Source organism: Mus caroli, unplaced genomic scaffold (genome assembly GCF_978045245.1).
Source record: "Mus caroli unplaced genomic scaffold, Mus_caroli_1 scaffold_17, whole genome shotgun sequence".
NCBI classification, from domain to species: Eukaryota; Metazoa; Chordata; class Mammalia; order Rodentia; family Muridae; genus Mus; species Mus caroli.
Genome location: NW_028227272.1, coordinates 88407927 through 88430154, shown reverse-complemented (window position 1 = coordinate 88430154; position 22228 = coordinate 88407927). Strand labels below are relative to the sequence as shown.

Below are 22228 nucleotides of genomic sequence, written 5' to 3'. Positions count from 1 at the left end.
CATTGGCCTTCCTGTCTGTTTTTATGCCAGTATTAGACTGTCTTTATCTCTATACCTCTACCGTATAATTTGAAGGTATGTGTTATGTTAGGACTGCTTTGATTATTAGTAAGCTGTTTGTGGTTCCATATGAAGCCATGAATTATTTCTATTGCATTGGAAATATGATAATGGAATTTGATAAATATCCATTAAATCTATAGACAATTTTGGTAGTACAGACGTTTTCACATATTCTGCCAATTTGAGAGCAGGACAGACCTTTTTATTGTTTAATATCTTCATTGATTTCCTTTTTCAGTGTCTTGAAATTTTCATTGTAGAGATGTTTCTCTTTTACGTGTCCTCCTAGGAACTTTCCTGGGGGGTTGGGGAAACTATTTGAATGGGATAGATTCCCTAATTGGTGAATATATTGGTGTATATGAAAACTACTGTCTCTTAAAATACTGATCATATCCTCCAACTCTATTGTTTATTAGCTATAGTTTTCTGGTTTCTTTTGTTGTTGTTGTTTTGGTTTTTCGAGACAGGGTTACTCTGTATAGCTCTGGCTGTCCTGGAACTTACTTTGTAGACCAGGCTGGCCTCAAACTCAGAAATTCACCTGCCTCTGCCTCCTGAGTGCTGGGATTAAAGGCGCGCGCCACCACGCCCGGCTGTTTTCTGGTTTCTTCTGTGAGGTTTTTCTAAAGTATAGCATCATGTGATGTGCAAATGTAGTCTGACTTCTTTGTATTCTGTCTTTATTCCCCTTATGATCTAATTTCTATAGCTAAGACTTCAGACAATATATCAAATAAGAGAGGCAAGAACAAGCACTGTGTGTCTCACTCCTGACTCGAGAATAAATGCTCACACTTTGTCTCCATCTAATATTGGCTATAGGTTGTATATCCCTTATTATTTTCAGGTATGTTCCATATGTTCCTAACAGGATTTTTGTCACGGAGGCATGTTCAGTGTTGTCAAATGCCTCTTTGACATCACCCGAGATGGTTGTGTGGTTTCTATCCTCAAGGTTGTTTCTATGACACAGTACATTTTCTGACTTACGCGTGTTGACCAAAGCTTGCCTTTCTGGGGTGAAGCCCACTTGGTCACGATGGACGCTGTTCTCGAGATGCTCCTGAGGGTGGTTTGCAAAGTATTTTGTCAAGAACTTTTTGCGTCTCTATTGATCCACACAATTTTCGGTCTGTAGTTTTCTTTCTCTGTTGTGTCATGAGCTGGTTCTGTTATTAGGATAATACTGACTTCCTGGAATGTGTTTGAAAGTGTAATTTCACATTGTATTTTGTGGAACAAGCTAAGAAGAATTACTGCAAGATTTTTCTTGGACGTTTGATCGAATTCTAGTGTCAGTCTGGTTCTGGACTTTTGAGTAAAGACTTGACTGACTTTTCTCTCTTCCTCTCTCTCCCCTCTCTCCCCTCTCTCCCCTTCCTCTCCCCTTTCTCACCTCCCCTCCCCTCCCCTTCTCTCCTCTTCTCTTTCTCCTCTCCTCTTCCTCCACCTCCCCTCCCCTCCCCCCCTGAGACAGGGTTTCTCTGTGTAGCCCAGGCTAATCTGAGACTTGATCTGTAGACCAGGCTGCCCTCGTACTCCTACCTGGGATCAAAGGCATGTGCCACAGCCACCCCATGAGAGTTTTAATTTTGGAGGCAGGGTTTCACTATGCAGCCCTGCCCGGCCATCCTGGACCTTGCTGAGCAGACAAGGCTGGGATCAAGCTCACAGAGATCTGACTGCGTTAAAGGCGTGGGTCTGCCAGAGGCTCCAAGGATGCTTCTGTCTCCTGGCTTGTGATGGATTAAATGTTTAAATTATTGAGAGCTTCTGGCTGTAATTTTGGTAGATGTTATGCATTTAGAAATTCTTCTAGCCGGGCGGTGGTGGCGGATGTCTTTAATCCCAGCACTTGGGAGGCAGAGGCAGGTGGATTTCTGAGTTCGTGGCCAGCCTGGTCTACAGAGTGAGTTCCAGGACAGCCACGGCTACACAGAGAAACCCTGTCTCGAAAAAAATCAAAAAAGAAAAAAAGAAATTCTTCTATTTTTGTCTTCCAGAACTTTATAAGGTTATAGAGTATATTCTAGTAAGGCTCTGTAATTTGCTGGACTCTGGGTAATGGTACTCTTTCATCTCTGATTTTAATTCTTTTCTTCTCCTTTTGTCAGACTGGCTAGAGGTTTGTCAAAAAAAAACCTTACAAAAAAACATGATACCCAAGGATCTTTGTCTCCTAAAAACTAATTCTCCCTAGAGTCGCTGTAACAGGCCCTGAGACCTTACTTAGTACAGTGGAAGCTAGACCCACCCTTCTGACCTTAGAACCCAGCTTGTGGGCCCTAACACCTGCCCAAAACAGGAACCAAGACTCAACCAATCAAAGGCCCAGTCTGTGTGGTTCCAGGATCTGGGGAAGCCCCTGTGGTGGTTTCAGTGAGGATGACACCCCCCCCCCCCATACTCTCAAGTATTTGAATGCTTGATTACCAGGGAGTATCACTATTTGAAAGGATTAGCTGGTGTAGCCCTGCTAGAGGAAGTGTGTCACTGGGGAATAGGTAGGCCTTGGGGTTTCAAAAGCCCAAGCCACACCCTATCTCTGTCTCTGTCCGTCCCTCCCTCTGTTGACTGGATTTGGACGTAGAACTCTCGGTACTTGTGCATGCTGCTGTGCTTCCCATCGTAATGGACTGAGCCTCTGAAACTGTCAGCAGGCCCCAATGAAATGCTTTCTTTTATAAGAGTTGCCATAGTCATGGTCGCTTCACAGCAACAGAACAGTAAGACATTCCCTAAATGGACTAGAGCAGTCGGGTACTCTTACCCACTGAGCCATCTCACCAGCCCATAATACAGACTTTTAATTTGGCTTTAAGATTGTCTATCTGGGCCGGAGAGATGGCTCAGCAGTTAAGAGCACTGACTTCTCTTCCGAAGGTCCTGAGTTCAAATCCCACCAACCACATGATGGCTCACAACCATCCGTAATGAGATCTGACGCCCTCTTCTGGTGTGTACTTACATATAATAATAAAGTCTTTGGGCCAGAGTGAGCAGGGCTGGAATGAGCAGAGGTCCTGAGTTCAATTCCCAGCAACCACATGATGGCTCACAACCATCTGTACAGCTACAGTGCATTCATGTAAATAAATAAATCTTAAAAAAAAAGACCACCTTTATCTTTCCCTGCAGTGTTGATTGCAAGAGTCCTCCCTCCTGCCTCTAGCACACATGAGCCCCCTCTGGAACTTCCCAAGGAATCTGGCACTCTATTCCAGTGACAAGTCAGCTTCCTCTGTCCCCCCCCCCCCCCCAACCCCCAATCTGGCTCTATGAGGTGTGCCTGGTGACTCCTGGATCAGTCATGTCACAGCAGAGGTTGTACCTGGAACCAACAGAAAGGCTGAACTCGCCAGCATAGTGCCATGGAGGCCTGCCTGGGTGGTGCTGCCTGCTAACTCTGTCCTCCACCGTGGGACGCCTGACTCGCCAGCAAGAAAGACACCACAATAGGATCCTTCTGCACACATTTATTGGGAGAGCATTGACTGTGTAGGCGAAAGACCCCGAGCCCTGGGTCTCTCACTCTTATATACTATTCAGTTCCCATCCACTCACAGCAGGCCACTCACCTCACCAGGTACGCAGCTTCAGCTAATCAGGGCAGCAGGGGCATATCTCCACCAAAATGGCTTCGCCAGTAACCTGGTACACCTGCGCAGCTCTCACGATGTTTGTGGCTAGATGTATGAGGAAGTCAGGTGCAAGTCATAAGACTTAGCTGCAGTCCCTGGCGCCTTTGGGACTGCCGCCACACCCGCTCCCCACATTTCCCTTTTTTCTTTTTTGGCAGAGAGAATGTCTGTAGATAGCCCCCCGCAGCCATGCCCCTTACCCGTCCTTGGGAGACAAACAGTATAGGTTTGATCCCTGTCTTAGGTTGGTGACATGCCCAGGGAGTCTTATCACTGACTACTCCATCATGCCAAGCCACACTTGGGGAGATTGTGTTTTGCTTGCAGCAGGTGCATCAAAAGGCCAAGATGTTGATTAATCTATGGCCAGATCTTGATTGCTGCAAGCAAGCCTCATGGGTGAAGGTAGAGGTCTGATCCCCAGTGTGCAAGCATAGGGGCCTTACACAAAACCATCCCTTGGGCTCATCACCCAGAGAGGTCTTGGCCAGCTCCCGTGTCGTTTTTTCCTGGGGGAAGGGAACTAGGACACTGAACCTTCATGCAATCAGACATGCCTTCCACAGGATGCCAACAGCAAGCTATCCTCTGTGCAGTGCTTAGCCTCGCACCCCACGGCATAACGCAGCATAATTTCTTTTAGAGCGGCAAACCGAATCTGAGGAGATTGTCCCACCTCCACTGCAGCAAAAGCCTATGCTACCATGGCAAAAGTGCAGGCCTGCACATGCTGCACCTAACACGTGTGCCAAACACACAACACACACACTATTACAAGCATACATCCCAGGGCTCCCATCCCTGCTCATCAGCCCTGAAGCAAGGGATAGACAGTTTGTAAACAAAGTAACTTGAAAAGGCAAAGGTACAAAGCAAGGCATCCTAGTCACAACAACCAAATGATATAACGAATATCACTACAATTAACATTATTCTTATAAACAATAAACACAAAAGGAGATCACATACAAACAGCCGTAGCCAGAAAAGAAACATTCCTTCCTCCAGCAAATTGAAATACAGAAGTTTCAAACACATTAGAACCATTCCAATAAAATTTGCATTACCCCAGGCCCCTCCCGCCACCTGGCTTAAGGGGGAAGATCAGTGCAACTACAATTCACCCCACATAACAACCATACATATAAGGGGCACTGCCCAAGGTGGAAGGGAATCAGGAACACTCCTACAAAAAGGAAAGGGGGGCCCATCTAGGTTGGGAGGGTATAGTGCCATTGCCCTTGAATATACTGGCAGGCCACACCCCTGGAATCCAGGTAACATTAACTTTAGTAGATACAGCTGAACACAATCACTCATCTGTGAAATATTTTGAATCATCTGAAAATACAACAATCCCTTTAGCTGAAGCAGCATAGAAAAAAGGCAATTGTAGCAAAGCATTAGATGTAAAGAATTGAGGAAACACTTGAATGCGTCAATGACATGGGTTTCAGGAACACAGCCCCAATGTAGCTCTTCAGTTCTCACTAGCTGGAGCATTCTCAGCCACAGGAGCATTCTCATCCACGTCCTCATAGCTCTGCTTGTTTTGAATTGCTCTGGTCAGCCACTCCGGGACCTGCAGCTGTTGTCGATGATCCTGAGGAAACACAAACAGACCCTCTCTCCCAAACCAATTGAGAGCGCTCCTCTCTTACCTGATTCAGCGCCTCATTGACTCTCTGGAGTTCTACAAGACCTTATAGGGAGGGGGCAAGGAAGCTAATTAGCCTTCCTCCTCCGCCTTGGCTCTTTTGTCCTTTCTGACCACCTGATAACACTGTGTCTCCTTTCTTTTTCCTTTTTCGCCCTTCTCTTCTGATATACTTTCTTGTTGCTCTGTAAGGATTTTCTGACCTGTCTTGACTGCCGCTACACACAGTTTCAAACAGTAACAGAGTCCATATATCAGAACAAACAAGACCAAAATTATCAGACCTACCCACAAAGGATCAATGGGAGAAAAAAGCATAACTACACAGCGAGGATCTATTGATCACTACACTGAGGTTATCATAGTTCCTTAACTTGTCCCAAAACCATGAATCTTAATTTGTTCCAAAACCGTGAACCTTAACTTGTCCCAAAACCGGGAACCTTATCGTTACTGCCAGAGAGGAAACAGGACGTCTCCCGTTTTCCTTCTGTCCCTAGGAGAGCTCTGAAATAGCTTATTTTCATTTTTCTCTTCTTATATTTCTTATTTTACTTATATTTCTGCGCATGCCTTCTTTTTCATTTCTCTCTGTTTCTGATATGCTTCCCTGGTGCTCCTGCAAAAGTTGCTACCCTTATCAAGGCAAGCAACAATTACCGGACCTACTGCGTAAGAAAGCATACCTCTCAGAGACTCACATTAATTTCTTTTTACTTACCAGTACCACTGTTCCCCAGCTGAAGAGTTCTGAATCCACACAGTTGAATCCTTCTCAACAGTCTGTGTTGCGGGAACACTTCATTAACCGCTCCTTCCCTGTGATGCAGTTCTGAATCCTCCCTGTAACAGGGGGTCTTCGCTCATGCCTGAAGATGTTACTTTTCCTGGGTTTCGGCACCATTTGTGGGACGCCTGACTCGCCAGCAAGAAAGACACCACAATAGGATCCTTCTGCACACGTTTTTTGGGAGAGCATTGACTGTGTAGGCGAAAGACTCCAAGCCCTGGGTCTCTCACTCTTATATACTATCAGTTCCCATCCACTCACAGCAGGCCACATCACCTCACCAGGTACGCAGCTTCAGCTAATCAGGGCAGCAGGGGCATATCTCCACCAAAATGGCTTCGCCAGTAACCTGGTACACCTGCGCAGCTCTCACAATGTTTGTGGCTAGATGTATGAGGAAGTCAGGTGCAAGTCATAAGACTTAGCTGCAGTCCCTGGCGCCTTTGGGACTGCAGCCACACCCACTCCCCACACTCCACAGCAGGTGCCCAGGCCAGAGTGACAGAAACCCCTGACTATCTATCTCACCTGTGTCTTTGAGAGTAGATATTTGCAGAATGATCGACTGAATTCTCACAAGGCACTTCAGGAAAAAAAAAAAAGGTTGCATTCCTCTGGTGGAATTACATCACAACGCTGCCACCTGAGGTCATGTGACAGTGTCTGGAGACACTACAGCAAGGGAGCACCATAGACACCTGCTATGGAGCCCGCTGCAGTAAATTTCCAACCACCACCACCACTACTACTACTACTAACTGAGCCACACCACTCAGTTATTCTATTTCTAAGCTGCACGCCTAGATTGGGCAGATCCACCACTACACCAATCTATTCCTCATCTCTGAGATCCCTTGCTACTTGTGGCTTCCCCAGGCCATGTGGTTCTGCTCCATCTTCCTTCCTCCTTTTCTTCTCCTTCCTTCTCCGTTGTCCCTTACCTTTCCTTCATCTCTAAAACCTCCAGCCCCACCTTTCCCTTCCATTGCCCCATCATAGGCTCCAGCCTTTATTTGACCAGTTAGAATGGGGAGAAGGTTCACATGAAATCACTTAAGTACATGATGGACTCCACTCCTCTTTGGCACAGCCCCTCTTGAGGAAGCAGAATTAATATCAGAAAACAAACAGCGCCAGGGCAACCCACAACAAAAGTCAAATGATGTTAGCTATCCTATGAAATAAGGACAGCTTTACTATAGGAATTACCTGGGCCAAATGTCACTTGTGCAGAAAAACCCTTGCTTAGATGACTGCTTGGAAATCATGTTTACAAGGGTTCTAATCAAGCCACAATAGCCTCAGGAATCGTTCCAGTTCCATTCTGTTGCTGCAATATAATACTCTGAACAAAAGTTACTTAGAGGAGGAAAGCATTTATTTGGCTCACACTCCAGTCCTAAAGGGAAGTCAGTACAGGAACTTGAAGCAGGAACCCTGGAAGAACGCCGCTTGCTGGCTTTGCTCTCAGCCATGTACTCCAAGCTAGCTTTCTTACACAGCCAGGGCCACCTGTCCATGAAATGACATCATCTACTGAGGACTTTGCCCTCCTACATCGATAAACAATAAGGACAGTCCCCCACAGACATGCCCAAAGGCCAAGCCAATCTATTCCTCCAGCCAGGCTTTCTTTCAGATGACTCTAGGTTGTGTCAAGTTGATGATTCAAGCTAACTAGGTCAGGAATCTATTTCAGGGTGAGGGGGTTAGGGGGATGGGGACTGGCAAGACGGCTCAGAGCAAAGCACCTCACCAAGGGCAAAAGACCTGAGTTAAACCCCTGGAATGCACAAGGTGGAAAGACAGAACCGATCCCCACAATCTTTCCTCTGATCTCCACGCACATGCAGCACACATAATAATACATGTACTGGCTGGTTTTGTGTGTCAACTTGACACAAGCTGGAGTTATCACAGAGAAAGGAGCCTCCCTTGAGGAAATGCCTCCATGAGATCCAGCTGTAAGGCATTTTCTCTATTAGTGATCAAGGGAGTAGGGCCCATTGTGGGTGGTGCCATCCCTGGGCTGGTAGTCTTGGTTCTATAAGAAAGCAAGCTGAGGCTCTTGTTCTTCTTTCTCCTTCTTGTTCCTGCTCAGTCCCCTCCCCTTCCCCCTCTCTCCATGTACTCCTGGCTGTCCTTCACTCCTCTACTCTCTCTGCCTTTCTCTGTCTCTACTACCCTCTTAACTCCCCTCCCCATGCCCCGAATAAACTATTCTATACAAAAAAGAAAAAGAAGGAAGGAAGGAAGGAAGGAAGGAAGGAAGGAGGAAAGAAAGGAAAGAAAGGAAAGAAAGGAAAAAAAGGAAAGAAAGGAAAGAAAGGGAAGAAAGGGAAGAAAGGGAAGAAAGGGAAGAAAGGGAAGAAAGGGAAGAAAGGGAAGAAAGGGAAGAAAGAAAGAAAGAAAGAAAGAAAGAAAGAAAGAAAGAAAGAAAGAAAGAAAAGAAAGAGAAAGAAAGAAAGCTGAGCAAGCCAGGGGAAGCAAGCCAGTAAGGAACATCCCTCCATGGCCTCTGCATCAGCTCCTGCTCCCTGACCTGCTTGAGTTCCAGTCCTGACTTCCTTTGGTGATGAACAGCAATGTGGAAAATGTAAGCCGAATAAACCCTTTCCTCCCCAACTTGCTTCTTGGTCATGATGTTTGTGCAGGAATAGAAACCCTGACTAAAACAACTTTATTTTTTTTTAAAAAAATGAAAAAAAAAACATAAGCAGTTTGGAGCCAGAGGCAAGTGCCACATAACTCTTAACATGCGAAACACAAAATTGCAGGCACTCTTCATACTACACAGAACCGTCAAAGTCAAAAGCTTCAATCTCAAAGCCAAGCTTTCTCTCCCCTCCACAGGTATAAGCTTGAGGCACAAACTTACACTGTGTAGGGTTTTTCTAGCTTCAGTATTTAAAGTGTTTTCCCCAAAAATAACTTGATAAATTAGTCAACAATACTTGCTCGTGGGATCATCTAGACAACTGATATAGACACACAATGAATCCCTAGTTGGGGTCATTTGACAATAACCTGAGAATTGGTATTTGAAAAATATTTATACAGACATAATGTAGAAACAGACATCTGTATCAGTCAGGGTTCTCTGATGAATAGAATTGATAGAATGGCTATCTATATAAGTATATATAGATATGTATGTATGTATGTATATGATTTATTAGAGTGATCTAGAGGCTGTGGCCCAGCTAGCGTGACAATGCCTGTCTCCCAGCAGCTAGTCCAAGAATGCCTGAGCTGGTCTTCAGTATACATCAGATCCTGAAGAAATGGCTCTACCACCAGTGAAGGAATGTATTTGTCAGCAAAAGCTGGCAGGCAACGAGTAAGCTTCCTCCTTCCATGTCCTCCTGTAGGCTGCCACCAGAAGGTGTGGCCCAGATGTAAGGTGGATCTCCCACTTCAAAGATTGGGATTTGCAGTAGGTCTTCCCACTTCAAATAATTCAATCAAGGAAAATCCCTCACAGGTCACTGGGTAGACCCAGACCCTTCGGTTTTAGTTAATTCCAGATGTAGTCAAGTTGACAACCAAGAATAGCTATCACAACTTATTAAAACATGGTGCATGTAGTTTTTGCTACCCTGCTTTAAGCTCTGGGTGGACCGTGCTACTAGCCCTGCCCAGATTCCCTCTGTTCTGCAGATGAAACACACACACACACACACACACACACACACACAAGCTCATTTTCCAACCTGCTTTATTGGCTCAATTGCTGTGCAATTCTAATCTCACGCAGCTAGTGTGCCCCTTCCAATACTCTTAGCTCAGCACCCAAAGGCTGCGCTCAACTTCAGTTGCTCAGTTACCCTCTCTTTGTTCAGCAACCCCAAACTGCCCTGCGGTTAGTTAAGTTTCTAACCTCCCACTGGGGGACTCAGCCTGTGGCTGTGATCTCATATGACTCACATCCCCACCAGAGATCTCACATGGCTGCGCACTGTTCTCCCTCTGAAGCATCACAAGAATTTCCTTTCTCTTCCTGCTTATTTTAGCCTCCTGCGGGTTCCCCGCCTCTTTCCTCCCTGCCCAGCAATTAACCCCTGGCATCTTTATTGAACCTTCAAGAACCAATTGGGGAACAGAACCTTAGCGTCAGACCCACCCCTACAAAGCTATCTTTATTATTATTGTGTGAGTACATATTTTTAAAAATGTATATCAAATTGAGGAATCACAGTCTCATGTAAAAAGTTGACTTAAAACATGCATAAACCACACTCATAATCCCATCTTTCAGGAGCTCAGGCAGGAGGACTGCCATAAGTTCGAAGCTAGCTTGGGCTACACCGTGAGTTCCAGGCCAGCCTGGGCTACAGTGTCAGACTGTCTCAAAGAAAACTCGGCTTACTGTGTTTTTGAGAATCAATAAACTTCTCTTCAGACCAAAAGGATGTGTGATTTCCCTCTGAGGCTTGTTCACGGAGAAAGAACGTTCCTGTGTAGACAGTATCTTGAGAAAAGACACAGTGTGTAGTCTGGACATTTGCACAGGTTGGTATTTGTCTCCATTTATCTGAACGGCTTCCAGAACTACTTTTTGAATAGCCACTTTGAAAAAAATCCAGTCCAATCATGTATTAATTCACTATGTACTGAGGCTCCATAATACCTCAGACACTGTAGTAAGCACTGTGGACCTGGGGGCAGTTTCCCCACTTAGGGAACTCCTGGTACAATGGAAGAGACACAGAACCCCAACAAAGGAGGGCCACGGGTGCTCCAGAGTGTGCGGGGAATTCCCATGAAGTGGCAAGCTGTTCTTCACTGTGTGTGTGTGTGTGTGTGAAAGTGCGTGTGTGACTGTGTGTGCAGGCGCACATGAGTGGTATGAAGACATGAAATAGAGAACAGGGGGTCTTCCTTGATTTCTCTCCATGTGACTGAGACACAGAATCTTACCCAGCTTGCAGCTTGCAGATTTGACCAGTCTAGCTAGCCAGCTTGCCCCAATACCCATCTCTGCCTGTCAAATGTTGGGGGTTAAGGATGGTTCCCACATCTAGGGTTTTACCTAGGTTCTGGAGATCTCAGCTCAGGCCTTCATTATAAAAGTGGGAGTTTTTCCTCCTGTCCCCAAGCTCCCAGAATAACAACTGAGGTGTGTATATTAGTCACCCCCTTATTCTAAGTTCTGCCCCATGGCTGGTTATCTCTGTTCTGCTCCCAGGCTTCTATTCTCCATGTTCCCTGGTGAATACTCCCCACATGGTTGTGTGTCAGAATGCTGCTTCCTGCTGGGTCTCTCACCTTCTATTTCCCACCTCAGCTGCAGGTCAGTCAGCTTTATTTGACAGGGGAAGCCTCCTTCCACACCTCACACTTGTGTAGAAAGTGCTTTACCCAGTGAGGCCTCTCCCCAAACCACAGGATGGCTTTAAAGCCAACCGTCACCAAAAGATTGATTATAAAAAATTCGTAAGTAGTTAGGCAGTGGTGGCAGACTCATTTAATCCTAGAACTTAGGAGGATCTCTGTGAGTTCAAGGCCAGCCTGGTCAACAGATTGAGTTCCAGGACAGTCAGGGGTATACAGAGAAACCCTGTCTCAAAAACAACAAAACAAAAAACAAAACAAAAGCAAAACCCCCAAATAAAATAAAAATAAATAAAATTATATTAAAGATCTGGGTCATGGGACTGAAAAGAAGGCTCAGTGGTTAAGAGCACTTGCCTCTCCCGCAGAGGACCTCGGTTCAGTTCCCATTGCTCACATGGCCATCACAGCTGCCTGACTCTAGCTGCAGGAAGCTGATGCCCTCTTCTGGCTTCTGTGGGAAACAGTCATGCATGTGCTGCACACACATATGTGCAGGCAAAACAGGCACATGCATATTTTTAAAAAGTACAAATGTAATGAATATACAAAACTCACCTTGTTCCAGTTATAGCTTATTTGTTCTTTTAAAAATGTATATCTATTTTTATTGTAGGAATGTGTTGTCTGCATATATGTCTGTTCTGCACATGCTTGCCTGGTCTCTGTGGAGGTCAGAAGAGGACATCAGACACCCTGAAACAGGAGTTACTGGGAGCTGTGACCCGCTGTGTGGGTCCTTGAACCTGAGTCCTCTGTAAAAGCCCCCAGTGCTCTTTCCTATGCAGCCATCTCTCCAGTCTTATCTGCTCTTGCAGCTCCGTTCAGCCATCACATGCTACAATAACTACCTAACCGCATGACGCACATGCATTCACCCCAGGTCCAAGGTCAAAGACCTCAAGCTGCTAGCTTCAAAGTGGCCATAATGGGAACATTTCTGTCACAAAAGCTGTCTAGCACTAGTGTAGTGGTTTGAATATGGTTGGCCCAGAGAGAGGCACTATTTGGAGGTGTGGCCTTGGACTGTGTGTGTCACTGTGGGCATAAGCTTAAGACTCTCATCCTAGCTGCCTGAAAGTCAGTATTCTGCTAGTAGCCTTCAGATGAAGATGTAGAACTCTCAGCTCCTCCTGCACCATGCCTGCCTGGAGGCACCACGTTTCTGCCTTGATGATAATGGACTGAACCTCTGAACCTGTAAACTAGCCTCAGTTAAACATCATCCTTATAAGAGTTGCTTTGGTGTCTGTTCACAGCAGTAAAACCCTGAGACAACTACAAATGGGGCTTTTCCCTTCTGGAAAGACAGTTACTGTGCTGACACTATGAGCAAGCCCAGCTCCCACCCTGACCTTAATTACCAGGCTGGCAATGATGAGTGCTTCAGGCTGTGTTCATTGACATTTCATCTGCAGAGATGTGCTTTGGATGCCAGCCATTCTGCTAATAACTACATTAGGCATTACAGACAAATAAAAAGCACTTAGGATGCTATAAAAAATTAACTTCTATATAACCTAGGCTGTCCTGGAACTCACTGTGTAAAACAGGCTTGCCTCAAATTCACGAGATTAGCCTGCTAGATCCAACTGCCTCTGCTTCCTGAGTGCTGGGATTAGAGGTGTGTGCCATTATTCCCCCAACTTAGCTATTAATTTTTAATAGAGTTTTTTGCTTCAATATTACGAATGGTTACGTTAGCATTCCAAGGAAAGAGAAATAAATGATCCATATGACAGAAGCAGATTCGGCTGCCTTGAGCCATGATAACTGTGTGACTTTTGGGAAATGAACCTGTATTTCTGGGCTTTAATTTCCTTATTGAACAATCGGGAGTTGGACCAACAATCCCCTTCTGGCCTCTATGAACAGGCTGCCTATCCTAAGACAGACCTCAGTGCTGTTGTTTGGGTGTCCTCTGCCCTTCCACAGCCGCTTACCCCTCCTGTCTCCTAAGTTCTGTTCCACCACTAGAAACAAACTCGTGATATGTCAGCATACACAGATACATTCCGGTGACATTGATCCACAGGAGAAGCTTACACGGTTGATGTTATTAGTCTTTAACAAGGGAGCATCTCTGGGAATGGAGGCTGCTGGGAAATTCCAGCACTGGGAGGAGGAGCCCAGAGGATTGAGCCTGTGAGGCCACTGCCTGCTACCCCAATGAGATGGAGATCATTTTCGCTACACAGTAAGACATTATAGTGAACAAAATGTGGATCAGACAAGAGGATGTTGCCAGTGACCCGTGCAGGCCCAGGAGGTGTGGTACCCTGAGTTCAGTACCACAAATGACAGACTGCATGAATGAGTAACACAAGGCTCGACCCATGCTCAGTCATCATCCGGCTCCTTTCATGGTCCTGCAGGTGTACTGCTTCTGTCAATAAATGGATATCGCACTCAAGGGAGCTTGTTTTATATTTTCTTAAAAATACTTTACCAAGCCTGACATGGTGGTGCACATCTTTAGTCCCAAAACTCAGGAGGCAGACGAAGGTAGATCTACATGGGTTCGAGGCCAACCTGGACTACAGAGTGAGTTCCAGGACAGCCAGGACTACACAGAGGAAAATCCGTCCTGAAAAACCAAAACCAAAACCAACAAATGTGAGGAGCCGCCCTCACAGTCGCCGTTACAAGATGGCGCTGACATCCGTTGCTCTTAGTAAAGTGTGCGCAGGCGTCAGGGTATCTTTCCATTACCTGAGCCCTGCCTCTCTCGTGGCGTTAACTGACTGATAGTGAGCAGCCAATCCGGGTGGTGCACGTCTCCAACCATTCTTCGCAGCCTATAAAAGGGAAGGGTTTTCTGCTCTCTGGGTCTCCTCTCCTGAAGCTGATCATCTATCTCTCGAGATGTATTAAAGCTTTACTGCAGAAGGATCCGAGTGGCCTGCGTGCGTTTTGCTGGTGAGACGGCAGCGCAGGTCAAACAAACAAACAAAAAACAAAACTCAAATCCAAAACTACTTTATACAATTTGAACTCTGGCCCTACGTGGCCTGGCTAGGTAATTTACTATCCCTGCTTGCTGAGGCATTTGGATACTCAGAGGAGTGTGTGGTATAAAAAGCTTCCAACACCTGTTAAATAAAGAGTGACTCTCTCACATTATATCACATAGCACAGTCTTTCTGGTTCGTTTATCTTGAGATAGTGCCTGTCTCTGTCTTCCAGAGTGGACTGGCGCACACCAGATCATCTAGGCTGGTACAGAAGTTGCTCTTCTCCAATCTCAGCCTCCTGAGTGCTGGGATTTATGGGTGTGAGCCATTCTGCCCAGCAAATAATTACTTTTAGAAACCGGTGATACTGAGGCTTTAAACAGGGCATGTTCTAGATGCACTGTGATTTTAATAGCTTATTTATTTTATTTATCCCTAGTGCTGACTGTCCGTGAGATAAATATTGTAAGCAACACGCCTGCATGCTCTAACACCACTACACTTGAGTTGATCACCGCATCGATTTCTTGAGCACGTTAGTTTTTACCTTTAAAAAGATTTATTTCTATCAGTATATGTGTGTGAGGGATGGCACGGATGAGTACCGATGTCAGTAGAAGCCAAAGGCCTTGGTCCTTCTGGTGCTGGAGTTACAGATGGTTGTAAGCCATCCAGTCTTGGTGCTGGGAATCTTAACTCCAGAGCTGCCTCTCCCGCAGTTTGTAAACAATCACTCAAAACCTGTGAGTAAAGTTCTGCATCATGGGGCCCAGGGTCCCTGGGCAAGGCCCAGCTGAAACTTGTCCAGCTCATTTAAAATTAAGTTTCCGTTCACTTTCAGAGCTATCTTGATTTGGGTGCTCATTTACTTTTTGTCACATCTATTGCCTCCTTTAGCAAATGAGGAAAAACAGATGCAGAGAGCAGCAGAGGATCGAATCAAGGCAAGCAGATCTGCTCACATCTACACAACACGGCATCAATTGTGGCCTGTCAATCACGGGCATCTCTGCAAGGGGACCGCCTCCTAAACCAGCAGAGCAACGGGGCACATGGGATGCTCAGACCAGGGTGGTTATCAAATGAGAATCTGGGATAAGGTATTTGTGTGAGACTCTGGCTGTCTGCTCTTTATTACAGGGTAACTTGCGGGTTTCCTCAATATCCTCACTCCACCTAAGCCAGCTGGTGGGTGAAAAAAATCCCAACCTACGGCAAAAACCAAGTGGTATCAAAACTGAAACCTGCACACAGAAAACTCACTAGAGGTAAAACGGTGTGTGTGCAGACACACTCAGGAAGCTATGAGATCACTATCTCTGTTTAGTAACCAGTGGGTGCAGCTCTGGGTCCTGACTTGGAAAGTGCTCACAACCCTTCCTTCCCTGCTGACTCCATCCTACACAGGGGACCAGACGAAGCCCCAACACTAAGCAGGAGATGGAGGGCTGCCCCTCCTGTGAGCCTGCCTTCTGAGGCTCTCTGCCTATCCTCCTGGAAGATGGGAAGTAGGAGGTCAGTACTGAGAAAGAGGCACTGACAGAAACCTCGAGTCTGTGGAAATGCAGGGTCTACAATACTGATGTAGACCAACAGTGTCTAAAATGAAAATACGTACATAGTGGAAATAATAGGATGACTTAGTAAGGAAGGCTTGGGGCCTAGGATGGACCATTCTGGGTTCTTTCCACAGGCTACAGGCTTGGGCTCAGATGCTACTGTACATTTAATGAGTATGGACTATCCAGGCAGAGATGGCTAGGAATGGCTGTCATCTTTAAAACATGTTTTATTACAAGTATTTTGTGATCATGTGTGCACAAGTATGTCCAAGGTGCATGGGCAGAGAGGTCAGGGAACAACTTGCTGGAGTTGGTTCTTTTTTCCATGTGGTTTCTGGGAATCTCTGTCATCTGTCAGGCTCAGTGGTAAGTGCTTGTGGAGCCATAACACACGTTAGCTCAGTCTCTTATTGGAACAAAGTTACAAGCATTGTGTGAAGTAGACATAAGGTTTCCTATAACAGAGACCACCAAATGCTTCCCATAGTTAGAGAGAATTATGATGACGGAACAAGCCAGTCAGACACCTCTGCTTGGTATTCTGTTGAAGAGTCTCATTGCCCACTAAAAGGGAGCAGCCTGTGGCTGCTCCACTTTAGGGTAAACCTGTTATCTGTGACACAGGCGTCTCCATTCTCAGGAGGTTTCAGGTCTTCTCCACCTATGATGCCAATGAGCAGCAAAATGGTTATTTATGAGATGTACAGATATTTTATGAAATACTAATATAGATGGCAGGGCTGAAGACATGCAGACGGCGCAGCATCTACAGCAGTCTGATGGGTGGGAATTGTAATCTAAGGCCCTTATGGATGTCTGGAACTGAAGATAGAACCCTGCTTTAGCCAAAACATTTTTTTTTTTTTGCTACATAGGTATGTATATGGTTATTTTAACTTTTAATGGGAAAAATAGGCACAATAACATATAATCCAAATGGCACAGTCTTTGACTTTAAACATGAGGTTTATAATTGCTGTATTGAGCCTTTATTAATATATAATGCCTTGTATCTCGTAGCCTTAAAGTGTGAGTTAGACACTTCCAAAGAAGCTAGGAATCACGATAGGACACTTCAAGCGAGGACCATAGTTAGACAGCTTCTTACTCCAGTAGGAGTGAGAACTCAGGCCCATCTGCATCTCAGGCACAAGGAGGCTTGGGACAAAGGCTGCTCCAGAGCCTTCAGAAACAAGTGCCATTGCTGGTCGTTTGATTCTGACCTAACACTTCCAGGACTAGTAGGTAGACAGTAGAGCTCTGATTCAGACAGTCTTCCAAGAATGAAAGAAGTTGCCATTTCATTTGGTAGTTGGATCCCCTTACTCCTTTAACATGTCTATGTAAGCCCCTCCTCCATTCCCCATATTTACAGAATATACTGGGACTTATTTGTTCTGTGGTTATAAACACTCATATAACTGTACAGAGAATCTCTTGTGTATGGTATGGAAGCATCGCCTGCCAATAAAAAAGCTGTTGACTTATTAGGTTAGGCAGGGAAGAGGAGGTTGGAGTTCCAGAAGGGAGAGAGAATTCTGGGGTAGAGTCAGGCATGGGAAGAGATTCACCCTGAGTGTTCATGGTTAAGGTTGCATGAACCTGAGGAGAGGAAACTAGCCACATGACAGGACTTAGAATAAAACAAATGGTTATCTGAGTTATAAGCTATCAGAAACAAGCCAGAGCTTTTAGCCTAGGCATTTATTCTTAAAAAATTCAGTTAAGTTATTTCAGGACCTTGGGAGCATGTGGATAAGCCCATGGTTAAAAATGGTGCCCAACGAGGGGCTCTTGGAATCCAAGCTTAGAGCCTGAGGAAATAAATCCCAGGTGAAAGGCAGGAAAGAAGCACTTCCCAGAGCAGTTTCCTAGTTGGGTGAGAAGCTAAAAACACTAAGAGAGACCAAGAGGAGGCCTGTGAGCTAAGGCAGCTGGTGGGTGCTAGAGCTGCCTCTCGGTCTCTCTTGCACTACAGCCCGCAGGCACAGTAGCTGTGGCTTCTCTAAATGGTGATATGGTTCCAGAGGAAGGCCAAAAAGTACACTTGAGAGAGCTAGACAGCCCAACTTGGGTCCATTCAGGAAAAAAAAGCCTACAACCACTCACAGAAAGGGACAGACCCAAAGTGGGTGGAACCACAAGCCCATCAGCCTGTTAGACAGAGCTATGGGGATGGAGTTAGCCACCATAGACAAGTGCTGGCTTGAGGAGCCTGCAGGTTTCCCCAGAGCTGCAGTGGGACTAAAATGCCTAAAACTTCTGAACTGGTACAATATTGAATTTAAAAACAGTATAAGAGAGAGTAACTGGGTATCAATAATCATAGAAAAAACAAATAGTTTAAATTGGTAAAATAAAGTCCTTAGAGAATTAAATAAATTTAAGGAAATAATCCGTGTAAAGTTGGGGGCACAGTGACACAGAACTTTCGGATCCTGTATAACACCAGGGTTTAAGGAAAGAAACAAAGTGCGGAGAGTTAAAGACCTAATTGGAACTGACACATTACCTTATGATTACAATCACTTTGGTAATCCTTATTTTAATCCTGATAGCCAAGATGGCTTCTTATGCCTTCCTAAAGAAAACGGCTTTAGAGAGACAAGAAAAGGAGAAAAAAATGAAAACTGGAGACAGATTTTCTACATCAAAATGAGGACGAGCTGGGCGTGGTGGCGTATGCCTTTAATCCCAGCACTTGGGAGGCAGAGGCAGGCGAATTTCTGAGTTTGAGGCCAGCCTGGTCTACAGAGTGAGTTCCAGGACAGCCAGGGATACACAGAGAAACCCTGTCTCAAAGGGAAAAAAATGAGGAAGATACTAAGATGCTGTAGATACAATGATACTAAGGTGCTGTAGATACAATGATACTAAGGTGCTGTAGATACAATGATACTAAGGTGCTGTAGATACAATGATACTAAGATGCTGTAGATACAATGATACTAAGGTGCTGTAGATACAATGATACTAAGATGCTGTAGATACAATGATACTGAAAGAAAATGAGATTTTGTATCTTGTGATTCATGTAAAAGAGTTGTCTATGAGCCCCCGGCCTGGGGCCAAGAACAAAGCAGAACAGACAGGGCTGTTGTTAAGACATTCCTAAGAACAGCTTGATTGTACAAGCAGGGCTATCTTGTCTGGGTCAACACTACCTGGCCGGAATCTCTCCTCTGTCTACTGCCCCTTGACGCAGGGTAAAGTCATACATCAACTGGTTGCTATGTGAACAAAGATAAGCTCCCAGCCCACAGGAACAAAGTCCTGATGCCCTGTAATCTTTCTGTTAATGTTTGAATAAGTCAATAGTGTGTCGATATGCTGAATTCCATACCCCTAAGCCCCTTACCCCATAAAAACCCCTAGCTTTCGAGCCTCGTGGCCGACATCTGTTATCTCCTGTGTGGGATGCATGTCGGTCCGGAGCTCCGTAATTAAATGTCCTCATGTATTTACATCAAGAGATGGTCCTTCGTGATTTTTTTGGGTGCACGCTGAATCGGGAATTGGGTGGGGGTTTCCCCACTAGGTCTATCATTACTAAGATGCTAGAGATACAAGAAAGAGGAAAACATGAAAAGTGGAGACAAATCTGCGAAGGAAAATTAGAAAAAGTTTACAAATAAGAATGCAGATACTAAGATGATTTTAAAAAAATGAAAAGATGAAAATTGGAGACAAGTCTTTGAAGAAAAATAGACTATATATATAATTGGCAAAGACACTAAGATAGAGACAAAGGAAATGAGGCCAGAACCTATATCACCACCCATGGAAAAGGGCAGTCTGTATCTGTTAAAAAAACAAACCAAAACCAAAAACCAAAACCATAAGATGACTTTCCCAGCCTTGTTAAGGGAATTAGGAGGAGATGAAAGAAATCCACAGAGTTATCAAGAGTTTGGGTGGCAACCTAGAGCGACACAAGATTTTAAAAATCAACACAAGCAAGTCTGGGAAAATGGCTCAGTCAGTAAAGTGCTTGCTACAGAAGTATGAGGAGTAACTTCCTTAGCCAGGCGTAGTCATGTACCCACAAGCCCCAGGCGGAGGAGATGGAGACAGGAGGATACCTGGCGTTCTGGACAACCAATTCAGCTGAATTAATCAGCTCCGGGTTCAGTTAGGGACTCTGTCTCAAAATAAATAAGATGTAGAACAATGGAGGAAGACGCCTGACCTCTGACCTCTGACCTCCACATCTGGGTGCAAAGCAATGTCTACAGCTGCACAGGAAAACATGCAGGCACAAACACTAGGGCACAAAACAACACCAACAGCCCTCCTCTGGACTGACTCTGAAGGAAGGACATTCTTCTGCTAAGCCAAAAACGGGCTGTACAGTGTGAGTAGGCGACTTCGTCTTTCAGTGCTGCAGCTTCCACTCCTGGAAAATGGAGATAGTAGCGGAACAGAGAGCTAAAAGTTTAACTAGTTTACACTTTTAATGACTGGCATAACTGTTAACTGGCTGAAAGTTAAATGAGTTTACACACTTAATGACTGGTGTAATCGTTAACTGGCTGAAAGTTAAATGAGTTCATACACTCAATGACTGGTGTAATCAAGATCCTATCAGACGCACCACCTGGCCATCCACTTCAGCATCTTTTAATGTAGTTCCAGGAGACAAGCTCTCATCACCCAGCACAGGGTATGGAGCTCCTGAGCCTCTTTCCTCAGTTACCTCAGTGTTGGATTGCAGGTGGGTGCCACCACATTTTGAGTCATTTTTGTTTTTAATTATGCATGTGTGTGTGTGTGTGTGTGTGTAAGTATATATAGGTGCAGAGGTCAGATGATCAGATTTCCCTGGAGATGGAATTAAGAGGCTGTAGAGCACTGGTTCTCAGCCTGTGTGGGTCTCCATCCCTTTCACAGGGGCTGCCTGTTATGATTCATAACAGTAGCAAAATTACAATTATGAAGTAGCAGCAAAATAATTCTATGGTTGAGCCTCACCGCAGCACGAGGGACTGTATTAAGGGGCTGCAGCATTAGGAAGGCTGGGAAACACTGCCCTAGAGTTAGCCGCGACGCCAACAGCAGTCCTCTGAAAGACCAGCAGCACCAGTGAGCCGTCTCTGTAGCTCCTGAAAATGAATTTCTCAATGTACACCCTGCTCAATTGTTAATTTTACACGAAAATAGGCGTAAAACTCTTTTCACAGTGAACCAAATGTGAGCCGAACATAAAGCTTTCCAAGAACAAAGGTTCCAAAGCAACCACCCTGGGCTGTGTCAGGCCGCTAGCATGAATTCCAGTACCGTGTGCCATCTTCAGGGTGAGACCTGGGGCATCACTTACCTCCCTGAGAGGAGTTGGAACTTATCTCCAGGAGTCCTGGCTGGGATGTCTTTTTTGGTTTTATTGTTGTTGTTTGGTTTGTTTGTTTTTTTTTCCATCACTATGAAGAGATCTCTCTTGTCTCTCAACCTTAGAGCAGTCGTCATTCTCCCGATGTAATTAGCCCAGTGGTTTCCTGGTTTATTATTGTTTTGTTAGCCTGCTGCGACTGTTAGGAGTGATCCTCTCATCTCACTCCTCCGTTAACCCGGGGCAAACCGCACTAGGGCTGGAAAGCACATTTCTGCTGCTCTCTGGTCTCCCACCCACCAGCCGCCCCAGGCTCAGGCCCGGGTCAGCATCCCAGGCTGGAGCAGAGCCGTTGGGCGGGCGTCGGGGTGAGCGCGCTGGACTCCAGCTACCTGCACCCAGCAATTACTCCCCATTGCCCGGCCTTTGCTCACCTAAGACTACGGGCAGAACCCGAGGCGCCCGGGCCAGCAGCACCAGGGACGCCGCGCCTACGGCAGCCCTACCTCTTACGTCTTCTGTCACTTCAAGTGGCGCGCCAAAAAAATATCCTTGGCCCATCGCAGCCCTCCTAGCAACACCCTCCAGCCCGGGCTCTGCCCTTCGGGAACGCCCCATCTCTTTGCTCCGCCCCCGTCCCGCCCTCTGCTCAGGTCCCACCCCTCGACGAAAGCTCCACCCCCTCTGCAAAGGCCCTGTAGGATGCAGTCGCTGTCCTCTTAATTTCCGTTTCCTGACAGGTCATGACCAACCCCACTTCCGGAAGCCCACCGTTAATTGTCCCAACAGCGGAGGTGAACTCAGTTTGCTGCTAGAGCGCCTGCGCAGAGTTCCTGCACTGAGCGCTTTCGTTTCTTGGTTTTGTGTGTGTGTGAGCTATGGCTGGTTCCTCAAGGGC

At 45.7% G+C, this 22228-nt stretch overlaps 1 long non-coding RNA gene across 2 annotated transcripts; it reads right to left on the bottom strand.

Annotated features, from left to right (window-relative positions):
• Nucleotides 1–3650: 3650 nt before the first annotated feature.
• On the bottom strand, nt 3651–21926 carry LOC147000682 (uncharacterized). Of its 2 annotated transcripts, XR_015045685.1 has the most exons (5): nt 21837–21926; nt 21322–21496; nt 10524–16665; nt 6683–6737; nt 3651–6538 (listed from the first exon to the last, which is right to left on the bottom strand). It is a non-coding gene; the product is annotated as an uncharacterized LOC147000682 (long non-coding RNA). The 2 variants fall into 2 exon arrangements; XR_015045684.1 differs by having other exon boundaries at nt 3651–6737.
• Nucleotides 21927–22228: the final 302 nt, after the last annotated feature.